The 25,442-nt window shown below is 40.3% G+C and overlaps 1 pseudogene; it reads right to left on the bottom strand.

The window, feature by feature from the left end:
* Nucleotides 1-23,971, bottom strand: LOC116480901 (zinc finger protein 25-like; annotated as a pseudogene).
* Nucleotides 23,972-25,442: the final 1,471 nt, after the last annotated feature.

The following is a 25,442-nucleotide window of genomic DNA, read 5'->3' as shown; positions in this document are numbered from 1 at the left end:
ACACACTCACATACACACAAAGTCCTATATACTAAAAGACATTTAATGTATGTTTAAATATGTTGCCTGATAATTTGTGCTTTTTGAAAGCTTCATATGTGTAGACATTTGCAGGTTTCCTTTTAAAATAGAACAACTTTGGCATCAGATCTGCAAAATGAGTTCTAGTATAACTGTTTCCCTCAGTACAAATTGTGTGAATTTTTATAGAACACCTTCCAAATATTTAAAATATCTATCCAAGTACCACTGATCTGACATTGAATGAAACATCAATTCTTAATAAAGGCTTCTATATCTGCCACTGTCTTTGCAGTTATCCCTTTGAATTCTCTAGTATATGAGCTCCAATTGCGTAAAGAGATTTCTGGATACTCAAGGAGCTTCTCATTTGGGAGCTTTTGGATGTCTACAGCTGACTGCCCTGACAGAAAATGCCTTGACGTTCGTTTTACTTACAGGATTTTGCTCCTGTGTGATTTCTATGTTGTCAAACAAAAGTATGACTTCTGAAAGGTTCCCCTCCTGTTTTACAATTTGCATGACTTCTGCCATCTATATTATCTAATATTTAGAAAAGTCTACAATATGATAAAATTTTCTCCCAAATAAATGTATAGAATTTCTATGTATTTGCTGATACACAGAGATTGTAGCTGAAAATTTTCCTATACTGAGGCCATTCATAAGCTGTACCTCTTGTGTGAATTATCTGATTGTTTTGAAGGATGAATTCAGTCAAGAGAATTTCCCAGCTCATCTTACTTCTCAGCCTTCCTCTTCTTTGTGTGTGTCTTCTGATGTGCTTCTGGATAAAGGTCTTCTCACACTCCTAACACTCATAGGGCTTCTTCCTTGTGTGTTTTCTCTGATGTATAATAAAATGTGACTTCTGAGAAAAGGACTTCCCACATTCCTTGCATGCATAGGGCTTCTCTCTTGTGTGAGTCTTTTGATGTAATCTGAGGACCGAATTCACAGAGAAAGATTTGCCACATTCTATGCATTCATAGGGCTTATCCCCTGTGTGTTTTCTCTGATGTTAAGTGAGGTCTGATTTATAGTAAAATGTATTCTCACATTTATTACATTCAAAGGGTTTCTCCCCTGTGTGAATTCACTGATGTACTGTGAGGGCTGACTTCTGGTAAAAGCATTTCCTACATTCCTTACATTCATAGCATCTCTCTCCTCTGTGAGTTCTCTGATGAGTTTTGAGGTGTGAATTCCTAGAGAAGAATTTCCCACATTCCTTACATTTATAGGGTTTCTCCCCTGTGTGTGTTCTCTGCTGTACGGTTAGGTGTGACTTCTGGGAAAAGGCTTTCCCACATTCCTTACACTCATAGGGTTTCTCCCCTGTGTGTGTTTTCTGGTGTACCATGAGGTATGCCTTCACATAGAAGAACTTCCCACATTCAGTACATTCATAAGGTTTCTCCCCTGTGTGTGTTTTCTGATGTTCTATGAGATGTGGTTTCTGGTAGAAGGATTTCTCACACTGATTACATTCGTAGAGTTTCTCTCCTGCATGGGTTCTCAGATGTCTACTGAGAGATGATAGGTGGTAAAATATTTTCTTACATCCTTTACACCCGTAGGTTTTATCTCTAGTGTGAACTTTCTGATGTCTTGTGAGGTCTTCATTTTTAGAGAAAGATTTCCCACATTTATCACAGTCATAGGATTTGCCCTTTGAGTGAGTATGCTGATGTACTATGAGGGTAAGGGAGGAGACCACCCCTCATATTGTCTTATGCCCAATTTCTGCCTCCGAAGAAAGAAAAAGTAAAAACTAAAAGGCAGAAATGAGATCCACAAGCAGACAGCCCGGTGCCACACCCTGGGCCTGGTAGTTAAAGATCGACCCCGAGCTAATCAGTTATGTTATCTATAGGTTACAGACATTGTATAGAAAAGCACTGTGAAAATCCCTATTCTGTTCTGCTCCAATCTAAATACCGGTGCATGCAGCCCCCAATCACGTACTCCCTGCTTGCTCAATCGATCACGACCCTCTCAAGTGTACCCCCTTAGAGTTGTGAGCCCTTGAAAGGGACAGGAATTGCTCACTTGGGGAGCTCGGCTCTTGAGACAGGAATCTTGCTGATGCCCCAGGCCGATTAAACCCCTTCCTTCTTTAACTTGGTGTCTGAGGAATTTTGTCTGTGGCTTTTCCTGCTACAAGGGCAGACTTCTGGCAGAAGAACTTCCCACATTCCTTACATTCATAGGCTTTCTCTGTGGTATGAGTTTTCTGATGTTTTGTGAGTTCTCCATTCCTAGACAGAAAGTTCCACATTCATTAATGTGTAGAGACTTTTAAGGCTTTTTCCCCCACACTAGGTGTATTTTCCAAGTACCTCTGAGGACTGATTTCTAGAGATGTTCCCATATTTATTGGATCCGTAGGGTTTCTCCACTGTGAGCATTCTCTGACCTGCACTGTAGTTTAACATTTGGTAAGGTGAATCTGCATTTGCATTCTATTCACAGGGTCTCTCAATTGCCTGCTTTCTATTTTGTGTAATAAAGACTCCCTTTATTATTTAATTCAAAAGAGTAAAAAGACTACTTCAAAGTTTCAATCTCCAGATCCTGCACAAGGTCTCTATGAAAAAGGGCATTTCCATTTGGATTATATTTCTTGGGAATTGCTCTGCAGTGTTAGTTTTCTCACGTTTAGTATTAACTAGTGCCCTCCCATTTCTAGTAACTCCTTCAAGACTGTTGCTTACAAATCTTTTATCTTAAACATTAATTCTTGAACTTGCCTTGAATTTCCAGCTTGGCTTTCCTGGTATCTTGCTTCTAGATCATGAATAGGTCTTCTACAAGGGAATCAAAAATGTAATACTTTATAAATATTACACATTAATATTGTCATAGCGTTGATTCTTAGGCTTCAGGCCCATTTCTCATAATGAAAGAACCTCAAATGCAAATTTCCTCTAGCCCATTGTTTTGGGAAAAAAAAAAGTAAAACAAACACTGAAAACTGTTGTCACACACAGAAGAAGGAACCTAGTTGTAGACCCATGTACTCTGACATTTTTACAAATATGACCTTAAGAGCTTGGAGGCAAAAGTTAAAGACAAAAAAAAAAAAAAAAAAAGAACCGGGAGCGGAGAACACAGGACATTCGAAGTGTTGCTGAATGGGAGTGTGGGAAGTATAGAGAATGCTGTGAGCCCCTTAAGGACAATGAACAGTAAGCAGGTTAAGAAAAACTACTGGACGACAGTGTTCCCTGGAATTACATGGAAAAGATTAAACTGGAAGAAGGAGCTGAAGTATAGGTCTTTATTCCCTCAAACCTAGACTACTGTGCTAGGATTCCTAGTAGTTAGCAGCCAAACTTCTACTTTATTTGCTCTTCATCCATCCACAGCAGTCTAGGTGTCAATACTAAAGTGACTTTCTCAGAACATCAGTTTCCTCATGCTTAGAGGAAGAGTCCTGTAGTTTGGGCTTTCACTCTCCATCTAGTTGGCTTTATTTTCAGGACAGAAAGATGGAGGACCACATATATCCAAAAGGAAGGATTTTTTTAAAAGCATTGGGGTAAGCCATTTATATAAGGATGAATTCCTAGTTGTACCACCAGAGATTTTCAATCCTGAACATATCCTGACCACCAAATCCTGCACTTCAAAAGCACTTGTTACTCACGACTCAACACTAGTCTTGAATTTCGTTTTCATATCTTGCTTTCTCCATCTCTGCTTCCAGTTTACTACAGGATCTTTACAGTTTCAAGTATTGAACATCATTCCATAGTCTTTAGTGACCTTCATATTTATGCATCTTTAAATGCATGAAAGCAAGTGAAAGATTATCAGCAGAGGTTTGGGGTTGGAATTTCATAGCAATGGTGGGAAATACATAAGAAAAGTCACTTGATAGGGACTTATGCAACATTAACTCGGATACACATGAAATAAGATCATATGTATGGGCTGGGAATGGTGGCTCATGCCTGTAATCCCAGCACTTTGGGAGGCCGAGGCAGGTGGATCACATGAGGTCAGGAGTTCAAGACCAGCCTAATCAACATGGTGAAACTCCGCCTCTACTAAAAATACAAAAATTAGCTGGGCCTGGTGGTGGGCACCTATAATCCCAGCTACTCAAGAGGCTGAGGCAGGAAAATCACTTGAACCGGGGAGGCGGAGGTTGCAGTGAGCCGAGATCATGCCATTGCACCCCAACGTGGGCAATAGAGTGAGACTCCATCTCAAAAAAAAAAAAAATCTTATGTTTGGAAAATATTTAAGAGCATAGTAAAATGGAGATTAATAGGTGTTTGGGGGCCACAAGGAGAAATAAGTTGTATAGGCAAGAGAGGGCCAGACTAGTTCTTGACAGAAAATTCATTTAAATAAATATTACTAATACCTCCTTACCCTAAGATTTTTATTTTGTCTAAATGCCTTAATACTAAATGACTTAACACTGAGTCAGTATTAAGTATACCATGCAGACTTCTGCCAGTGTACATCTGCTGCATTACACAACTACTGTGGGAATTTAAATCAACAATTTTTGTTTTGACCCTAACAAGGAAGAAAGTAGAATAAGCAGAACTATCTTACAAGAAGGTAAAAATATGGGATCAGAATATAAATAGGGCAAAGATGCTGGAGAGGTCAATTTTAGGAGTCCTTATCATACAAACCAATGCCTTAAGAATGGATGAGCTCTTATAGAAGTTACTAAAAAGAGCACAGAGCAGAAAGTAGAGATTGTCTGTTGTTAATTATTTTATATATTTTTTATTTCTTTTTTTCATGAACGTGAGTCTCACTGTGATCCACCCACTTTGGCCTCGCAAAGTGCTGGGATTACAGACATAAGCCATCACACCCAGCCAGTATCTTGTTAATTAATATTCATTCTTTCAACAAATATCTAGTGAGCAACTAATATGTACTAGGCAGTGTTCCTGATACTGACAACACATCTGTGCACAAGTTAGAAAATACATGACAAACATTTAAGGAGGCAGGATGAGATTATCTTAATGTTATCCAAATAAGGTGCAATAGATTTTAGGGAGGATAAGCAGTGCTTTGTGGGAAGGGTAAACATGTATAGCAGGAAGTAGCAACTCTGAAATGAAAGAATTGATGAGCGGCGTAACGATTTCTAATCGAGCTCAGAGTTCAAAGAAAAAATGGGAAGTTAAAATTGGTGCCAAAATAACTGAGGTATTTAGTTGTTAATAAAAGGAGGGAGATGCCATTTAAAAACTTTATAAGTCAGATTTACAAACACTTTACAGTTGCATACTCTAATGGCAGGGAGTAACTGGCGATTCTAGAGAAAAAGACAAAAAAAATCTTACAAGAGTAAGAAGGAGTTAGAGTTTGTATATAGGAAAGAGAAGTAAATCTATTTAAAACATGTCTAGCAAAGGAGAGATTTAAGTGGAGAGAACAAAAATTGGAGGTGTGAATTAGGTTTTTTTACATGTGCAAATCAAGTGTCCTTAATTGCTGCCAAAACTATAAGGCATTTATAAAGAGACTGCTGAGGCCGGGCACGGTGACTCACACCTGTAATCTCAGCACTTTGGGAGGCTGAGGCGGGCAGATCACCTGAGGTCAGGAGTTCAAGACCAGCCTGATCAACATGGAGAAACACCATCTCTACTAAAAATATCAAATTAGCCAGGCATGGTGGCGTATGCCTGTAATCCCAGCTACTCAGGAGGCTGAGGCAGGAGAATCACTTGAACCTGTGAGGTGGAGGTTGCAGTAAGCTGAGATGGCAACATTGGACTCCAGCCTGGACAATAAGAGTGAAACTCTGTTTCGAAAAAAAAAAGTGAGAGATTGCCGAAAAATATTTCAGAAGGCAAGAGGCACCAACCACTCACCAGTAACATGGGATATAATTTCTTCTAACTCACCAGGGAAGACCCGATGTGGAAATTCTACTTCTAATATCCAAGACTCTTTTTCTTGCTTCAACTTGAAGACTGCATTTGGCTTATTCACATGGTAACCTATGAATGAAAATATCAAGGAAATGACACAAGTTGCTTGGAATTTGGGGACTGTGAAAGATGAGGAAGTGGAGTTTCAGGAGAATGATGAAGGTTCCAGTTAGGCTTAGCAAAATTAGATTCTTTCAGTGGGGAGAGAGGGGCACAAATATTTTTTCTAGACCCAAAAATTGATTTATTAACTTCAAACTCTGAATCATAGCTAATGTCAATCATTCAACCTTATAGGGTCCTCTTATATTCCAGCAACTGAGAAGGGAGATGCAAACTACTGGGATTTACACCTGGGGAAGTTTTCCTCACCCACTGAGACCAGGTGACTAGTTTTCCAGCATCACATACTTATAGCTGAGGAGGGGGTCAGTAACTTTCATTCCTCCTTGGTGAATTCCACAATAACATCCTTTAATGTCACGGGTCCCTGGAATAACATATTTCAGTTCAATCTGAAGTAACCAGAATAGATAGTATATCATTGAAAAGATATGTGAGCTAGCTGTTAGTGTACTAACTGCAAAGTTCACTCTGGAGAGTTAGCATATGTGCCATGCTATACCCTGCCTTATTCATAGAAGGAATATTTGTTCAGTACGTATTTACTGAGCTCCCACTCCATGCCTGGAACTCTGCTGAAGATACAAAGATGAAGAAAAAAATGAGTGTCATGGGCCACATAATGACATTTCAGTTAATGACAGATTCCATATATGATGACAATCCTATAAGAAAATATAGTATTTTTATTGTCCATTTTCTATGTTTAGATACACAAATTCTTACCATTGTGTTACAAATTTCCTACAGTGTTCAGTACAGTAACATACTGTACAGGTTTGTGGCCAGGAGCAATGGGCTCCACCACATAGCCTAGGTGTGCAGTCAGCTGTACCATCTAGGCTTGTGTAAGGACACTCTATGATGTTTGCATGATGAAGTCACCTAATGATACGTTTCTCAGAACATATCCCCATCACTAAGTGACGCATGACTCTATTCCTGTTATCAAGGAGCTTATATTTTGCCAGGGAGAAAAAGGTGAAAATGCTAAAATACAGTATGTGAAGCAGGTGCCATCTTAGAAACATGTACACAATACATGACGGTCACAAATGGGATAATTATTTGCATTTCATGTTATCATGTTAGATTTTATTAGGTGGTCAAACTGACTAACTTTAGGAATAAAGAAAACACAATTGGCAAAGGCACGGATGCATGAGAAATGGCAAGTTTAGGAAACCACATATAACTTGGTAGGCATTTTATCTATGGTGGGTATATACCTATGGTAGGTATGTCCTTGGTACATATATATCTATGGTAGGATGTAGGACCAAAATTAGTTAGAAGGTTACAGTGTAAAATCAAGGGACAGGGCAAGAAATTCTGAATCTGTCTTTTGGACCAGTAAAATACATTTTGCATACATACTTAACAAATAAATCTCTGCTTATTAATATATTACACAAATTTGCATGTATTAATGTTTATTAATAATGAAGGGAGTGGGTGTGGTGGCTCACGTCTGTAACACCAGCTACTTGAGAGGGTGATGTGGGAGAATCACATGAACCTGGGAAGTCAAGACTGCAGTGAGACACAGCAAGACTCTATCTAAAAAAAAAAAAAAAAAAAATTAGGCTGGATGCAGTGGCCCATGCCTGTAATCCCACCACTTTCGGAGGCCGAAGCAGGTGGATAACCTGAATGCAGGAGTTTGAGAACAGCCTGGCCAACATGGCAAAACCCCATCTCTACTAAAAAATACAAAAATTCACCGGGCGTGGTAGTATGCACCTGTAGTCCCAGCTACTCGGGAGGCTGAGCCAAGAAAATGACTTGAACCTGGGAGGCAGAGGTTGCAGTGAGCCAAGATTGTGCCACTGAACTCCAGCTTGGGTGACAGAGCGAGACTTCATCTCAAAAAAATAATAAATTTAACAAGTTCGTTTTTGTTTATATAAGAGAAAACATAAATAGATACTCTGCTATTTCATACTATGTCAAAAGTCTTATATATCTCTGGGATGTTCACCATTCACTGTGTAGATGAAAATACAGAGACACCAGGAGACACTGAAGAGAAATGTCAAGTAAGCACTGGAGTTATAGGGGTAAATAAGTGGTTGGGGAGAAAACTTTAATGTAGGCAAAAGGCACATTAGAAAAGTCAAGATCCATCAGTGTGCTGTATTCAGGAAACCCATCTCACGTGCAGAGACATACATAGGCTCAAAAGGATGGAGGAAGATCTACCAAGCAAATGGAAAACAAAAGAAGGCAGGGGTTGCAATCCTAGTCTCTGATAAAACAAACTTTAAACCAACAAAGATCAACAGAGACAAAGGCGGCCATTACATAATAGTAAAGGGATCAATTCAACAAGAAGAGCTAACTATCCTAAATATATATGCACCCAATACAGGAGCACCCAGATTAATAAAGCACGTCCTGAGTGATCTACAAAGAGACTTAGACTACCACACAATAATAATGGGAGACTTTAACAAGCCACTGTCAACATTAGACAGATCAACGAAAGTTAGCAAGGATACCCAGGAATTGACCTCGGCTCTGCACCAAGCGGACCTAACAGACATCTACAGAACTCTGCACCACAAATCAACAGAATATACATTTTTTCCAGCACCACACCACACCTATTCCAAAACTGACCACATAGTTGGAAGTAAAGCTCTCCTCAGCAAATGTAAAAGAACAGAAATTATAACAAACTGTCTCTCAGACCACAGTGCAATCGAACTAGAACTCAGGATTAAGAAACTCACTCAAAACTGCTCAACTACACGGAAACTAAACAACGTGCTCCTGAATGACTACTGGGTACATAACGAAATGAAGGCGGAAATAAAGATGTTCCTTGAAACCAATGAGAACAAAGAAACAACATACCAGAATCTCTGGGACACATTCAATGCAGTGTGTAGAGGGAAATTTATAGCACTAAACGCCCACAAGAGAAAGCAGGAAAGATCCAAAATTGACATCCTAACATCACAACTAAAAGAACTAGAAAAGCAAGAGCAAACACATTCAAAAGCTAACAAAAGGCAAAAAATAACTAAAATCAGAGCAGAACTGAAGGAAATAGAGACACAAAAAACCCTTCAAAAAATTAATGAACCCAGGAGCTGGTTTTTTGAAAAGATCAATAAAATTGATAGACCGCTAGCAAGAGTAATAAAGAAGAAAAGAGAAGAATCAAATAGATGCAATAAAAAATGATAAAGGGGATATCACCACCGATCCCACAGAAATACAATCTACCATCAGAGAATACTACAAACACCTCTATGCAAATAAACTAGAAAATCTAGAAGAAATGGATAAATTCTTCAACACATACACCCTCCCAAGACTAAACCAGGAAGAAGTTGAATCTCTGAATCGACCAATAACAGGCTCTGAAATTGGGACAATAATCAATAGCTTACCAACCAAAAAGAGTCCAGGACCAGATGGATTCACAACCGAATTCTACCAGAGGTACAAGGAGGAACTGGTACCATTCCTTTTGAAACTATTTCAATCAATAGAAAAAGAGGGAATCCTCCATAACTCATTTTATGAGGCCAGCATCATCCTGATACCAAAGCCTGGCAGAGACATAACCAAAAAAGACAATTTTAGACCAACATCCTTGATGAACATTGATGCAAAAATTCTCAATAAAATACTGGCAAACCGAATCCAGCAGCACATCAAAAAGCTTATACACCATGAACAAGTGGGCTTCATCCCTGGGATGCAAGGCTGGTTCAACATACGCAAATCAATAAATGTAATCCAGCATATAAACAGAACCAAAGACAAAAACCACATGATTATCTCAATAGATGCAGAAAAGGCCTTTGACAAAATTCAACAACCCTTCATGCTAAAAATTCTCAATAAATTAGGTATTGATGGGACGTATCTCAAAATAATAAGAGCTATCTATGACAAACCCACAGCCAATATCATATTGAATGGGCAAACACTGGAAGCATTCCCTTTGAAAACTGGCACAAGACAGGGATGCCCTCTCTCACCACTCCTATTCAACATAGTGTTGGAAGTTCTGGCCAGGGCAATTAGGCAGGAGAAGGAAATAAAGGGTATTCAATTAGGAAAAGAGGAAGTCACATTGTCCCTGTTTGCAGATGACATGATTGTATATCTAGAAAACCCATTGTCTCTGCCCAAAATCTCCTTAAGCTGATAAGCAACTTCAGGAAAGTCTCAGGATACAAAATCAATGTGCAAAAATCACAAGAATTCTTATACACCAATCACAGACAAACAGAGAGCCAAATCATGAGTGAACTCCCATTCACAATTGCTTCAAAGAGAATAAAATACCTAGGAATCCAACTTACAAGGGACGTGAAGGACCTCTTCAAGGAGAACTACAAACCACTGCTCAATGAAATAAAAGAGGATACAAACAAATGGAATAACATTCCATGCTTGTGGGTTGGAAGAATCAATATCGTGAAAATGGCCATACTGCGCAAGGTAATTTATAGATTCAATTCCATCCCCATCAAGCTACCAATGACTTTCTTCACAGAATTGGAAAAAACTACTTTAAAGTTCATATGGAACCAAAAAAGAGCCCGCATCACCAAGTCAATCCTAAGCCAAAAGAACAAAGCTGGAGGCATCACGCTACCTGACTTCAAACTATACTACAAGGCTACAGTAACCAAAACAGCATGGTACTGGTACCAAAACAGAGAGATAGATCAATGGAACAGAACAGAGCCCTCAGAAATAATGCCGCATATCTACAACTATCTGATCTTTGACAAACCTGACAACAACAAGCAATGGGGAAAGGGTTCCCTATTTAATAAATGGTGCTGGGAAAACTGGCTAGCCATATGTAGAAAGCTGAAACTGGATTCCTTCCTTACACCTTATACAAAAATTAATTCAAGATGGATTAAAGACTTACATGTTAGACCTAAAACCATAAAAACCCTAGAAGAAAACCTAGGCATTACCATTCAGGACATAGGCATGGGCAAGGACTTCATGTGTAAAACACCAAAAGCAATGGCAACAAAAGCCAAAATTGACTAATGGGATCTAATTAAACTAAAGAGCTTCTGCACAGCAAAAGAAACTACCATCACAGGGAACAGGCAACCTACAAAATGGGAGAATATTTTCACAACCTACTCGTCTGACAAAGGGCTAATATCCAGAATCTACAATGAACTCAAACAAATTTACAAGAAAAAAACAAACAACTCTATCAAAAAGTGGGGAAGGACATGAACAGATGCTTCTCAAAAGAAGACATTAATGCAGCCAAAAAACACATGACAAAAAGTTCATCATCACTGGCCATCAGAGAAATGCAAATCAAAACCACAATGAGATACCATCTCACACCATTTAGAATGGCCATCATTAAAAAGTCAGGAAACAACAGGTGCTGGAGAGGATGTGGAGAAATAGGAACACTTTTACACTGTTGGTGGGACTGTAAACTAGTTCAACCATTGTGGAATTCAGCGTGGCGATTCCTCAGGGATCTAGAACTAGAAATACCATTTGACCCAGTCATCCCATTACTGGGTATATACCCAAAGGACTAGAAATCATGCTGCTATAAAGACACATGCACACGTATGTTTATTGCAGCACTATCCACAATAGCAAAGACTTGGAACCAACCCAAATGTCCAACAACGATAGGATGGATTAAGAAAATGTGGCACATATACACCATGGAATACTATGCAGCCATAAAAAATCATGAATTCATGTCCTTTTTAGGGACATGGATGAAACTGGAAATCATCATTCTCAGTAAACTATCACAAGGTCAAAAAACCAAACACCGCATGTTCTCACTCAGAGGTGGGAAATGAACAATGAGAACACATGGACACAGGAAGGGGAACATCACACTCCGGGGACTGTTGTGGGGTGGCGGGAAGGGGGAGGGATAGCATTAGGAGATACACCTAATGCTAAATGACGAGTTAATGGGTGCAGCACACCGACATGGCACATGGATACATATGTAACAAACCTGCACATTGTGCACATGTACCCTAAAACTTAAAGTACAATAATAAAAATAAATAAATAAACAATAAAGTTGAAGCAGAAAAAAAAAAGAAAAAAGAAAGATCAGAAAACCATTTATATGAAAGCAATAGCAGTGGGGGAAAGAAGTATAACACGACTTTGTAATTAATTGAAAATTAGTTAATAACCACTGGGAGAAAGGGGGAGGGCAGCTCCCATAGTGTCTGTATGTCTCACTTGTGGGTATAGTCATGGCGCCAATTATTTTCATTCCTTCACTTTTATTGGTAGAACTGTTTAAGGCTATGAAATTTCATCTAATCATTGCTTTATTTATATTCCATGAAATCTGAAGGGCATTATTTTTACTTGCAGAACATCTTGGCTGGATATAAATTCTTGGTTCTTTTTTTTTTCTTTTTTCTTTTGAGATGGAGTCTGTCTCTGTCTCCCAGGCTGGAGTGCAATGGCCGAATCTTGGCTCACTGCAACCTCCGCCTCCCAGGTTCAAACGATTCTCCTACATCAGCTTCCCAAGTAGCTGGGATTACAGTTGCCTGCCACCACACTGGGCTAATTTTTGTGTTTTTAGTAGAGACGAGGTTTCGGCATGTTGGCCAGGCTGGTCTCGAACTCCTGAGCTCAGATAATCTGCCCGCCTTGGCCTCCCAAAGTGCTGGGATTACCGGTCTGAGCCACCACGCCCAGCCAGTTCGTATTTATTTATTTATTTATTTATTTATTTAGACACGGAGTCTCACTCTGTCATCCAGGCTGGAGTGCAGCGGTGCGATCTCAGCTCACTGCAAGCTCTGCCTCCTGGGTTCACACCATTCTCTTGCCTCAGCCTCCTGAGTAGCTGGGACTACAGGCACCCGCCACCACGCCTGGCTCTTTTTTTACAGACTAACACTATTGTGTGGCAACAAAGAAGTCTGTAAATGAAAACAGGAATACAAGGTAAAGGATAAGTTGGGCAGGAGTTAATGAGTTGAAGTTTGTTTATTCTGTGCTTAAAGTGACTGTGGAACATAAAGCTGGAATTTTCCATTTTGTCAGATACACATATAAGTTTCCACAAACAGAACATTCAAATATATAAAAAAATAGTGTTCTAGAAGATCCCAAAAAAGAAGCTCTGGGGGCCAGGCGTGGTGGCTCACGCCTGTAATCCCAGCACTTTGGGAGGCCGAGGCGGGCAGATCACGAGGTCAGGAGATCGAGACCATCCTGGCTAACACGGTGAAATCCCATCTCTACTAAAAATACAAAAAAAAAAAAAAAAAATTAGCCAGGCGTGTTGGCGGGCGCCTGTAGTCCCAGCTACTTGGGAGGCTGAGGCAGGAGAATGGCGTGAACCTGGAAGGCAGAGCTTGCAGTGAGCCAAGATAGCACCACTGCACTCCTGCCTGGGCGACCGAGTAAGACTACGTCTCAAACAAAAACAAAAACAAAAAATTAGAAGCTGTGGGAACAACAATATCTGAGATAATGGCTGGAGACTAGGCCCAGACCATGGAGCCTGAGAGAACGTCTCTAAACATAAGAGGCCAGGAGGAGTACCTAGGAAACCAAAGAAAGGGAGACTTACAAATAAGGGACAGTTGTAGTTCAAAATCCAAATGTAAAGAGTCCAAATTAGCATAACCACACACCAGCTCAGCAAAGGAGTGAAAGCTGTAATAAGTAAGCAGGCCTTTTGGGAAATTTTGGAAATATCTAGAATTCCTAAGACCAGATAAGAGAATGCAGCTCTTGGACACACATCCTAACAAAGAGCTTCATGTAAATTTCTATGCTTATATAGTCAAAGGGCTGGAGTTTGGCAAGGACAGAAGGATGACTGATAGGAAAATTATTAAAGGCTCCCCACTTAAAAAACAACAACAAAAACCAAAGAGCATCCAGTATAAAGCAAGAGCTGATGAAAGGACTCCACCACATAATGATACCAGGGTCAATTGGGCAACATGATTACTTCACCAGGGTCCCTAAATATGGGTACAATATACACAAAAAGAGAAACACAAAATTGTGTTATACACACACATAGATATTTTATTCTGTTGAAATACATCTGTGTTTTTCTAAAGCAACACTTCTATTTCTGTGAAAACATGAAAGTACTAGTTTCTTAAATGACAGCAATTCTATTTCAGCAATTAAGAGATTACCTAAGAGAATAAGGACAAAACTGACATACGACTTTTCATATGTAGAACCAAATGCTAAAGATAAAGAAAAAATACCCGCAAAGGATAAAGGTTTTGAACCTAGAATTCCATGCCCTGCCAAATTTTTCATTCAAGTATAAAAAAAAAGATGTTTTCATAAATATAAAGATGTTAAAAGCATACAAACGATGCACTAATTTTGCAAGGCATTCTAGAATATAATTAATAGAAACTACAAAAAAAATCACATGGCAAATCAGATATAAGAGCTAACAGGGCCACGCGTGGTGGCCCACGCCTGTAATCCCAGCACTTTGGGAGGCCAAGGTGGGTGGATCACCTGAGGTCGGGAGTTCGAGACCAGCCTGACCAACATGGAAAAACCCCGTCTCTATTAAAAATACAAAATTAGCCAGGTGCAGTGGCTCATACCTGTAATCCCAGCTACTCGGGAGGCTGAAGCAGGAGAACTGCTTGAACCCAGGACATGGAGGTTGTGGTGACCCGAGATTGTGGCATTGCACTCCAGCCTGGGCAACAAAGATTGAAACTCCATCTCAATTAAAAAAAAAAAAAAAAAAGCTAACAGATGGCCAGGTGCAATGCCTCATGCCTGTAATCCCAGCACTTTGGGAGGCTGAGGCATGTGGATCACGAGGTCAGGAGTTCAAGACCAGCCTGGCCAAGATGGTGAAACCCCATCTCTACTAAAAATACAAAAAATTAGCCAGGCATGGTGGCAGGTGCCTGTAATCTCAGCTACTCTGGAGGCTGAGGCAGAGAATTGCTTGAACCCAGGAGGCAGAGGTTGCAGTGAGCCAAGATTGTGCCACTGCAGTCCAGCCTGGGTGAGAGAGCGAAACTCTGTCTCAAAAAATAAAAAAAGCTAATGGTTATATAAGAATAAGAAATTATTTCTCATACAACCATAACAGGAAACTATGAAATTTAAAACGGACTGCTTACAGAAGAAGGGAGAAGGAAAAGACTATTTTGTATACTAAACTGTCCTTCAAAGATACTTCTAAATATGTTAACAAAGTGCTCACATCTTTTCATAAAATATTCACTGAAAGACCATTTTCTGGGCCAGAAAAATATCTTAAACTAAAAGAATTGAAATCTACCAAATATATCCTCTGAACACAGTAGACTTAAACTAGAATCAGTAACAGAAACTTATCTGGAATGTCATCAAATACTTGAAAATAATAGGTGAGCACTTTGTTTAATGTTATTGGAAAATAACATTTGAAGTTGGTTCTCTGAAAAAACTAAGAAAGCTGATAAACCTATATCCAGAATGATCAAGACAAAAAATACATGTTAACAATATCAGAAATGAAAAGGGGAATAGTCACTATAGGCCCTACAAACAGTAAAAGGATAATAAGAGAATACTAAGAACCTGTCTATGCGCATAAATTTTACAACTTAGATGAAATGGATTAATTCCTTGAAAGAAGATAACTGCCAAAACTCACTCAGGAAGAAATATCTAAGATAAATAATCCTAGTATCAACTATATTAAATAAACTGAATCTATAGTTAAAAACCTTTCAACATGAGTGACTTCATGAGAAATGGTGACTTCAGGAGCTCTAAGCATTGGTCCCTCCACTGAGGCAACCATTAAAGCTGACAAAAACTGATAGAATCAACTTTTTGGAACTCTAGAATCTTTTTGTTTTTTTTAAACCATCAACCAGTGAAGTATTTTTTTTTCTTTTCTTTTCTTTTCTTTTTTTTTTTTTTTCAGACAGAGTCTCACTCTGTCACCCAGGCTGGAGTGCAACTGCATGATCTCAGCACACTGCAACTGCAACCTCTGCCTCCCAGGTTCAAGCAGTTCTCCCGCCCCAGCCTCCCAAGTAGCTGGGATTACAGGTGCCCACCACCACACCCAGCTAATTTTTGTATTTTTAGTAGAGACAGGGTTTCACCATGTTGGACAGGTTGGTCTAGAACTCCTGACCTCAGGTGATCCACCCGCCTCAACCTCCCAAAGTGCTGGGATTATAGGCATGAGCCACCGCACCCAGCCTCAGTGGAGTACTTAATAAAGAAAGAGGCTGCTAATTTTTGGGAGAAAGTCTATGGCACTTTTTTCTTACTGGCCTACTGATATAGTTTGGATGTGTGTCCCCTCCAAATTTCATGTTGAAATATAATCCCCAGTGTGGGAGTTGGGGACTGGTGGGAGGTATTTCGGTCATGGGGGTGTATCTCTTATGGATGGTTTAGCACCATTCCCTTGATGATGAGTGAGTTCTCACTGGGTTCACATGAGATCTTGTTATTTAAAAGAGTTTGGCACCAGGTGTGGTGGCTCACACTTGTAATCCCAGCACTTTGGGAGGCCAAGGCGGGTGGATAACCTGAAGTCAGGAGTTTGAGACTAGCCTGGCCAACATGGCAAAACCCCGTCTCTACTAAAAATACAAAAATTAGGAGGGTGTGGTGGTCCACGACTGTAGTCCCTACTACTCGGGAAGCTGAGGGAGGAGAATCACTTGAACCTGGGAGGCAGAGGTTGCTGTGAGCCAAGATCATGACACTGCACTCCAGCCTGGGTAATAGAGACTCCACCTCAATAAATAAATAAATAAATAAATAAATAGAGTCTACGACCTACCCCTTATCTCTCTCTCTTGCTCCCACTGTCATTATGTGATGTACTGGCTCCTGCTTCACTTTCTGCCATGAGTAAAATTTCCCTGAGACCTCACCAGAAGTTGAGCAGATGCCAGTGCCATGCTTCCTGTACAGCCTGCATAACCATGAGCCAATTAAACCTCTCTTCTTTATAAATGACCCAGCCTCAGGTATTTCTTTGTAGCAATGCAAAAAAGAACACAACATTGGTACTGAAGAGTAGAGCATTGCTATGAAGATGCAGAAGCACTTTTCAGTTACTTTGGAACTGAGTGACAAGCAGAGGTTGGAAGAATTTGGAGGGCTCAGAAGAAGACACTTTGAAACTTCTAAGAGACTGGTTAAATGGTTGTGACCAAAATGCTGATAGTGATATGGACAGTGAAGGCTAAGCTGATGAGGTCTCAGAAGAAAATGAGGAATTTATTGGAAACTGGAGTATAGATCACCCATGTTTTGTCCTGGCACAGAGCTTGGCTGCATGTCCTAGGGATCTATGAAACACTGAACTTAAGAATGATGACCTAGGGTATCTGGCAGAAGAAATTTCTAAGCAGCAAAGCATTCAAGATGTGGCCTGACTGTTCCTAACAGCCTATGATCAAATACAGGAGCAAAGAAATGTCTTAAAGTTGGAACTGATATTTAAAAGGGAATCAAAGCATAAAGTCTGGAAAGTATGGGGGCCACTGCCCTCCATGCTTTGGAATGCTAGAGCCACCAGCCACTTGCAACCTCAGCATGGAAAAGCTGAAAGCAGTCAACTCCAGCCATTAATATTAATCCATTAATCCATTAAGATTAAAGCAGATTTCTTTAACAGAAACTATGATAGCCAAAAGGCAGTGTGATGACATATTAAAGTGCTGAAAGAAAAGAATTCTATTTCAAGAACTCTTTTCCATCAAGACTATCCATCAATAATGCATAAGAAATTAAGGCACTCCAAGATAAACAAAAGCTAAAGGACTCTGTTTCTAGTAGACCTGCCTTATAAGAAATGCTACAAGGAGTCCTTCAGTCTGAAATGAAAGGACACTGGACAGTAATTCAGGGCCATATGAAGCTATAAAGAACACAGGTAAAGGTAACTATATAGGTAAATATAAAAGCCAGTATTGTATTTTTTTAAATTATATCTCCTCTTTTTGCTTCCTATAGGATTTAAAAGACAAATGCATAAAATGGTAACTGTATGTTAGTGGCCACACAACATACAAAAATGTAATTTGTGACAGTAACAACCATAAGAGGGGAGAAACAGAGCTATATATCAGCAATTTTTATACACTACTGAAGCTAAGTTGGTATCAATTCAAACTAGATTGTCAAAAATTAGAAAAGTTAATTGTAATGCTAAGAGTAACCACTGAAAACACCTTAAAATATTCACAAAAGGAAATGAGGAGGAAAGCAAAATGGTACATTAGAAAAAATTTTAAAAGAAGGCAGTGTTGGAGGGTATTAGTGTGTTATCACATTGCTATAAAGAACTACCTGAGGCTGGGCGTGGTGGCTCACTCCTGTAATCCCAGCACTTTGGGAGGCTGAGGCGAGCACATCACTTGAGGTCAGGAGTTCAACATGGCCAACATGGCAAAACCCCATCTCTACTAAAAATACAAAAATTAGCCAGGCGTGGTGGCACCTGTAATCCCAGCTACTTGGGAGGCTGAGCCAGGAGAATCGCTTGAACCCAGGAGGCAGAGGTTGCAGTGAGCCAAGATCACACCACTGCACTCCAGCCTGAGTGACAGAGCAGGACTCCATCTCAATTTAAAAATAAAAAAGAAAAGAACTACCTGAGACTGGGTAATTTACAAAGAAAAGAGGTTTAATTGGCTCATGGTTCCACAGGCTGTACAGGAAGCATGGCTGTGGAGGCCTTGGGAAACTTACAATTATAGCAGAAGGTGAAGGAGAAGTCGGCACATCTTCACATGGCAGAGCAGGAGAGAGAGGGCAAAGGGGGAAGTGCTACACACTTTTAACCAATCTTGTCAGAACTCACTCTCTATCACAAGAGCAGCAAGGGGGAAGTCTGCCCCCATGATCCAATAACCTCCCACCAGGCCCCTCCTCCAACATTGAGGGTTACAATTTGACATGAGATTTGGTTGGGGACACAGAGCCAAACCATATCACAGAGGAATTAAAGGAAAAGATATAAATTATGTCAAAGAAAAATGCCAAGTTGCAGAAGTAAGACTTTATCAAACATCACTTTAAATTGATTAGACTCACCAGTTAAAGGCAGAGATTGACTGGATATTAAAAACATGATTCAAATATATGCCTTCTAAAATTAAATTTAGACCCAAAGACACAAGTAGGCTGAAAAGAAAGGATGGAAAAAGGCATTTCATGAAAATAGTAGTAACCAAAAGAGAGCTGGCTGGCTATACTAAGATGAGACTTAAATAAATGAGATGGCATCCTGTATTCATGGACTGGGAGACTTAATATGGTTCAAATGACAATACTACCCAAAGAAATCTACAGATTCAAAACAGTCCCTATCAAACTCTTAATGACTTTTGCACAGAAATGGAAAAGACTATCCTCCAATTCATACAGAATTGCAAGGGGTCCCCAGTAGCCAAAACAACATTGGGAAAGAAGAATAAAGTCAAAGGACTCACACTTCACAATTTCAAAACTTACTGCAAAGCTACAGTTACCAAAACAGTGAGGTACTGGCATTAGGACACGGGATAGAACTGAGCTCAGAAATAAACCCACAAATCTACAACCACATGATTTTCTTCTTTTTTTTTTTTCCTAAGACAGGGTCTCACTGTATGGAGTGCAATGGTGCAATCATGGCTTACTGCAGCCTGGACCTCCCCAGTCTCAGGTGATTCCCCCACCTCAGCCTCCCAAGTATCTGGGACTAAAAGTGCAAACCACCCACCCAGCTAATTTTTGTATTTTGTAGAGACAGGGTCTTGCCATGTTGCCCAGGATGGTTTCAAATTACTGGGCTCAAGAGATCTGCCCACCTTGGTTACCTAAAGTGTTAGGATTACAGACATGAGCCACTATGTACAGCGCCAACTGATTTTCAACAAGGCTGCCAAGACCATTCAGTGGGAAAAGAATAGTCTCTTCATCAAATAATACTGGGAAAACTGAATACCCACATGCATGAGTTAAATGGGACCTCTACCTCACATCGTATGCAAAAATCAATTCAAAATGGATAAATAACCTAAATATATGAGTTAAATATGTAGAACTCTTAGAAGAAAACATAGCCTACCTTGAATTTGGCAATGGATTCTTCTATATGACACCAAAAGCACAAACAAAAGAAAAATAAACTGCACTTCATCATAATTTGAAATGTTTGTGCATTATAGAACACTGTCACAATAGAGAAAAGACAACCCACTGTGTGGAAAATATTTGCAAATCATCTGAGACAGAGTCTCCCTCTGTTGCCCAGGCTGGAGTGCAGCAGCACCACCTCAGCTCACCACAACCTCTGCCTCCTGGGTTCAAGCAATTCTCCTGCCTCAGCCTCCCAAGTAGCTGGGACTACAGGCATGCACCACCATGCCTAACTAATTTTTGTATTTTTAATAGACATGGGGTTTCACCATGTTGGCCAGGCTGGTCTCAAACTCCTGACCTCATGATCTGCCTGCCTTGGCCTCCCAAAGTGTTGGGATTACAGGTGTGAGCCACTGCACCCAGCCAATCTTTTTTTCTTTTTTAAAGACAGAGTCTTGCTCTGTCACCTAGGCTGGAGTGCAGTGGCGCCATCTCGACTCACTGCAACCTCCACCTTCCGGGTTCAAGTGATTCTCCTGCCTCAGCCTCCCAAGTAGCTGGGACTGCAGGCACACACCACCAAGCCCAGCTAATTTTTGTATTTTTAGTAGAGACAGGGTTTCACCATGTTGACCAGGCTGGTCTGAACTCCTGACCTTGAGTGATCCACCCACCCTGGCTTCTCAAAATGCTGAGATTACAGGCATGAGCCACTGTGCCCGGCCATAAAACATTCTTATAATTCAACAACAAAAAGATAAACAGCCCAGTTAGGAAATGGTCAAAGAACTTAAGTGTACATTTCTCCAAATAACACAACTCACCCTTGAACAACACAGGCTTGGATGCGGATTATTTTCAACCAAACATAGATTGAAAATATAGTATTTGCAAGATTGGAAACCCACCCATATGGAGGGCCAATTTTTTGCACACATGGGTTCTGAAGGGCTGACTGCAGGACTTGAGTATGTGTGGATTTTAGTACGTGCAGGGGTCCTGGAACCAATCACCTGCAAATACCAAACGATGACAGTATATACAAATGGGCAAAAAGCACACTAGAAAAAAAAAAAGCAAACTAGAAGATGTTCAACATCATTCATCTCTAAAGAAATGCAATGCAAAACCGCAACAATACCACTTCACCCCCCACCCCAATTATAATGGGCATAATTTTAAAAATGGAGAACAGGTGTTGGGAGTATATGGAGAAACTGAAACCCTTGTACATTGCTAATGTGAATGTAAAATGGTGCAGCTGCTGTGGAAGTTTGGCAATTCCTCAAAACTTAAACATAGAATTGCCATATATCCCAGTAATTCCATTTTTAGGTATATACCCAAAAGAATTGAAAATAGGTATCAAATACTTGTAGATGAATTTGCATAATAGCACTATTCATAATAACCACCCAAATGTCTGTCAATGGATGAATGGATAAACAAATTGTGGCGTATATACACAATGGCATTTTAGCCATAAAAAGGAATGATATACTGATACATGCTTCAAGGTGGATGAACCTGGAAAACATGCTAAGTGAAAGAAGGCAGACACAAAAGGTCACATAATATGTGATCTCACTTACATGAAATATATAGAATAGGTAGATCCATAGAGACAGAAAACATATTAATGGTTGCCAGGGGATAGGGGGAGAGAGAACAGGGAATGACTGCTTAATTGGTATGGAGTTTTCTATTGGGATGGTGAAAATATTATGAAAATAGGTAGAGGTGGTGTTACACAACACTGTGAATGTACTAAATATTAATACCTCACAATTGTATACTTTTAAATGATGAATAGTATGTGAATCTCACTTCAATTAAAACAAGTAAACAAAACCTTTGAACAAAGACAACTTCAGGCCTAAATGGTTTCATTGGTGAATTCAATCAAACAATAAGGCAGAAACAATACCAATTATATGTAATTTCTTCCATAAAACCAAGAAAAAAATAACCATTCTCAACTGATTTTATAAGGCTCACATGACCCTGAGACCCAAATCTAATAAAAACATTACCAGAAATGACAACTACAGTGGTTGCTGGCACCAGTTTGTATCATTTCAGAAGAGCTGATGGTTAAGTTTTCAGGAACTGGCTGGCATGTTGTAGCTTAAAATTTGCCATGGTGGGAGTATTTATACCACAGAAATTGGTAAACAGTATAAACCAAATTTCTTTCACAACCCCTAAAATCTGATTATTAAACATTTACTAGTATCAGTATTCCTCATGATAGATGCAAAAATCCTCAAAAAATGTTAGCAAATCTAATTCAGCAATATGTAAAAATATATACATTATTACCAATTTATCCTGGCAATGCAAGGTTGATTCCACATTTGAACATCAATGTAGTTCATTATGCTAACAAACTAAAAAAGAAAAACACGATTATCCCCAAAAAAAGCAGAAGAACATTTGACAAAATTCAAGATCCATTCATGATAAAAACTCTGAAGAAACTAGGAAAAGAAGAGAACTACTTTCATCTGCAGCAACAAAGATGGAACTGGAAGACATTCTGTTACATGAAATAAGCCAGGCACAGAAAGACAAATATCATGTTCTCACTCATACGTGGGAGCTAAAATAGTTGATCTCATTAAGGTAGGATGTAGAATGATGGTTACCAGAGACTGCAAAGGGAAGCAGGGAGTGAGGAATGAAGAGAGGTTGGTTAATGGGGACAAAAATATGTAGAAGGAATAAGTCCTAGTGTTCAATAGCACAGTATGGTGACAAGTGTTAACAATAATTTATTGTGTATTTCAGAATAGCTAGAAGATTTGGAATATTCACAACACAAAGAAATGATAAATGAGGTGGTGGATATTGTAATTACTCTGATTTGATCATCACAGATGGTATGCATATATCAAAATACCACATGTACCCCACAAATATGTACATTATGTACCAAAAAAAAAAAAAACTAAAATAAGCAGCAAAAACCGCTTCCAGCTAGCATGGTGCTTACAAAATGCCTAAGCTCAGTTATCAGCCAATGAGAGGCATTATCATATCACCACCATAAAATGGGGGAACTGATGAACTGCAGTTTTCATCTTTAAAAAAATTCTTTGTCCCATTTCCTCTCTTCAGAAACTAGCCTCTGGGATGGATGGGATTTCCAGCTTCTGTAAAATGCAAAATTGGGGGCTCAAATGGTGGTTTCAATATACAGTTTCACAGTCCTCTAAGAAGAGACTACTGTTGGAGGATGCAGGAAGGCCTTAAATAATTAACCTTTTGACTCAAGGGCTCTGAAGAGTCCCCCAAGCATTTTTGGAAACAGAACACTACGTGGTAAGACTGGGTTCAGTACACTCCACAGCTACATTCTGGTGGTGCTCAAGGGAGAAATGCTGTGCTAAATACAAGCCAAGACTGGATTTTAGTATGGGAAGGCACATGAACTCAGAAGAAAAAGTGAGGATTTACATCCCACCTGCTAATACTGTGAGTAAATGAATTTATCTCTGAATCTTTAGTAGTCACATTTATTTAAATGGAGATGGTTAAGTCGAAAGGATGGTTAAGATGATTAAATGAGCCAATAATGAAAACAGCATGTCTTGTAATAGAAGCAGCTCACCTTTATTGAGTCCTGTATCATACTTTACATCTACTACCCTATTCAGTACCCAAAGGCCCCCATCATTTACCAGATGGGCGTCGAGCCGCACTGGGACCACCTGCAGACGCTGGACCGGAACCCACGTCTCTGCGGCTTTCGCGGCGTCTGCAGCGGCCAGCGCGCCTGACGTGGTGGCTCCGGTCCACGTCATACAATGCGGCTGCTCCGGGCACCAGCTGCCCAGCCACCGCAGGCCTCTTCTGGCTGCCCCTCAAGCAGTTAGCTCAAATGCCATTCCGGGCAGGGGCGCCAGCGCAGAAGGCCAACCTCCCCGCCAGGCCACTTCCACCAGGGGCCCTCCGCGGAGGCAGCACCGGGACCAGGAAGAGACTTCCAGGCTCGAGAGCCCGCCTCCCACGCCCTGCCCTCCCGCAAGGGCCTTCGACACACCTGCAGGGGCTCGGCCTCTGCTCCCGGCCCGCGCCGAGTCCAGGCCCCGCCCTTTGCGGCCCAGCGGAGACCCGGAGGCATCGGAGTCCTCTGCCCATCCTAGGGCGTAAGACAAAAACGCCAACGCCAGAAAGGAGATGGCACTGCACATGCGCAGAACGTCCCCCGAGCCCTAATCCAGAACTACGCTTCCCAGAAGGCCCGGCTGCGACTCCATCTTGGATGAGGTTATGAGGCGCGTCCTCCTCCAGCGGCCTGAGTGACTGCTGTCTGGTTTCCTGGAGCGGGCCCTGGCGTTGCTCAGTGATGGCTGGAGAGCTGCACGGCGCACGTCGGGGCGTGAAGACGGAAGGCCACAGTGAGGTGCTCCAAGGATCACTGATGGGCAGTTTTGTTAAAGTGGTTGAACTCCGTGGGTACAGGAGTACGTGGAGTAATGAAGGATATTGCCCTGTAACCGCTTCCTCTTAGGAATGCTAGCTTTCACAATTGTGCAAACGGTACGCGAAAAGTAATAAACTACAAAGTATGTGTAAGCTAAAACAGAAGACGGGTATACCACTTTCCTAAAGCAAAAGCGCTTAATGTTAGGTGTTCATCCTTCTCATGAATTTACACAAATTTTAACCTAATAGAATATCATGACTATCATTTCACTAAGGAATATATATAGTCGTCCCTCCGTATCCCCGGGGTCCATATCTATGGATTCAACTAAGCTCGGATTGAAAATAATTAAAAATGATCTGGGCAGGGATGGCTTGTGCCTGTGATCTCAGCCACTTGGGAGGATCACTGGAGGCCCGGAGTTGGAGACCAGCCTGTGCAACATAGTGAGACCTTCTCTAAAGAAGAAATGACTTAAAATTTTATATCTTACTGAGCATGTACCATCTTTTCCCCTTGTCGTTATACCCTAAACAATAGAGTAAAACTATTTACATAGTATTTACATTGTGTTAGGTTTACAATTAATCTAGACATAATTTAAAGTACACGGAAGGAGGTGTGTAGGTTACGCAAATACCAGGTTATTTTCTACCAGAGACTTGAACATCCCTGGATTTGAGTAATCCAGGGAGGTCCTGGAACTAATCCCCCTGCGGATACAGAGAGAGGACTTGGCTGTACATGTAAAGCAAATTATGTATTTCCTGGTCAATAACTTTATTACATTAAAACATGTAGAATCATCTAGAAAAAATATGTATATTTTTTCATCAGTTCCCCCA

Source organism: Hylobates moloch, unplaced genomic scaffold (assembly GCF_009828535.3).
Source record: "Hylobates moloch isolate HMO894 unplaced genomic scaffold, HMol_V3 SCAFFOLD_3, whole genome shotgun sequence".
Classification (NCBI taxonomy): domain Eukaryota; kingdom Metazoa; phylum Chordata; class Mammalia; order Primates; family Hylobatidae; genus Hylobates; species Hylobates moloch.
The sequence above is the reverse complement of the archived record's forward strand: the minus strand, read 5'-3'. Positions and strand labels throughout refer to the sequence as shown.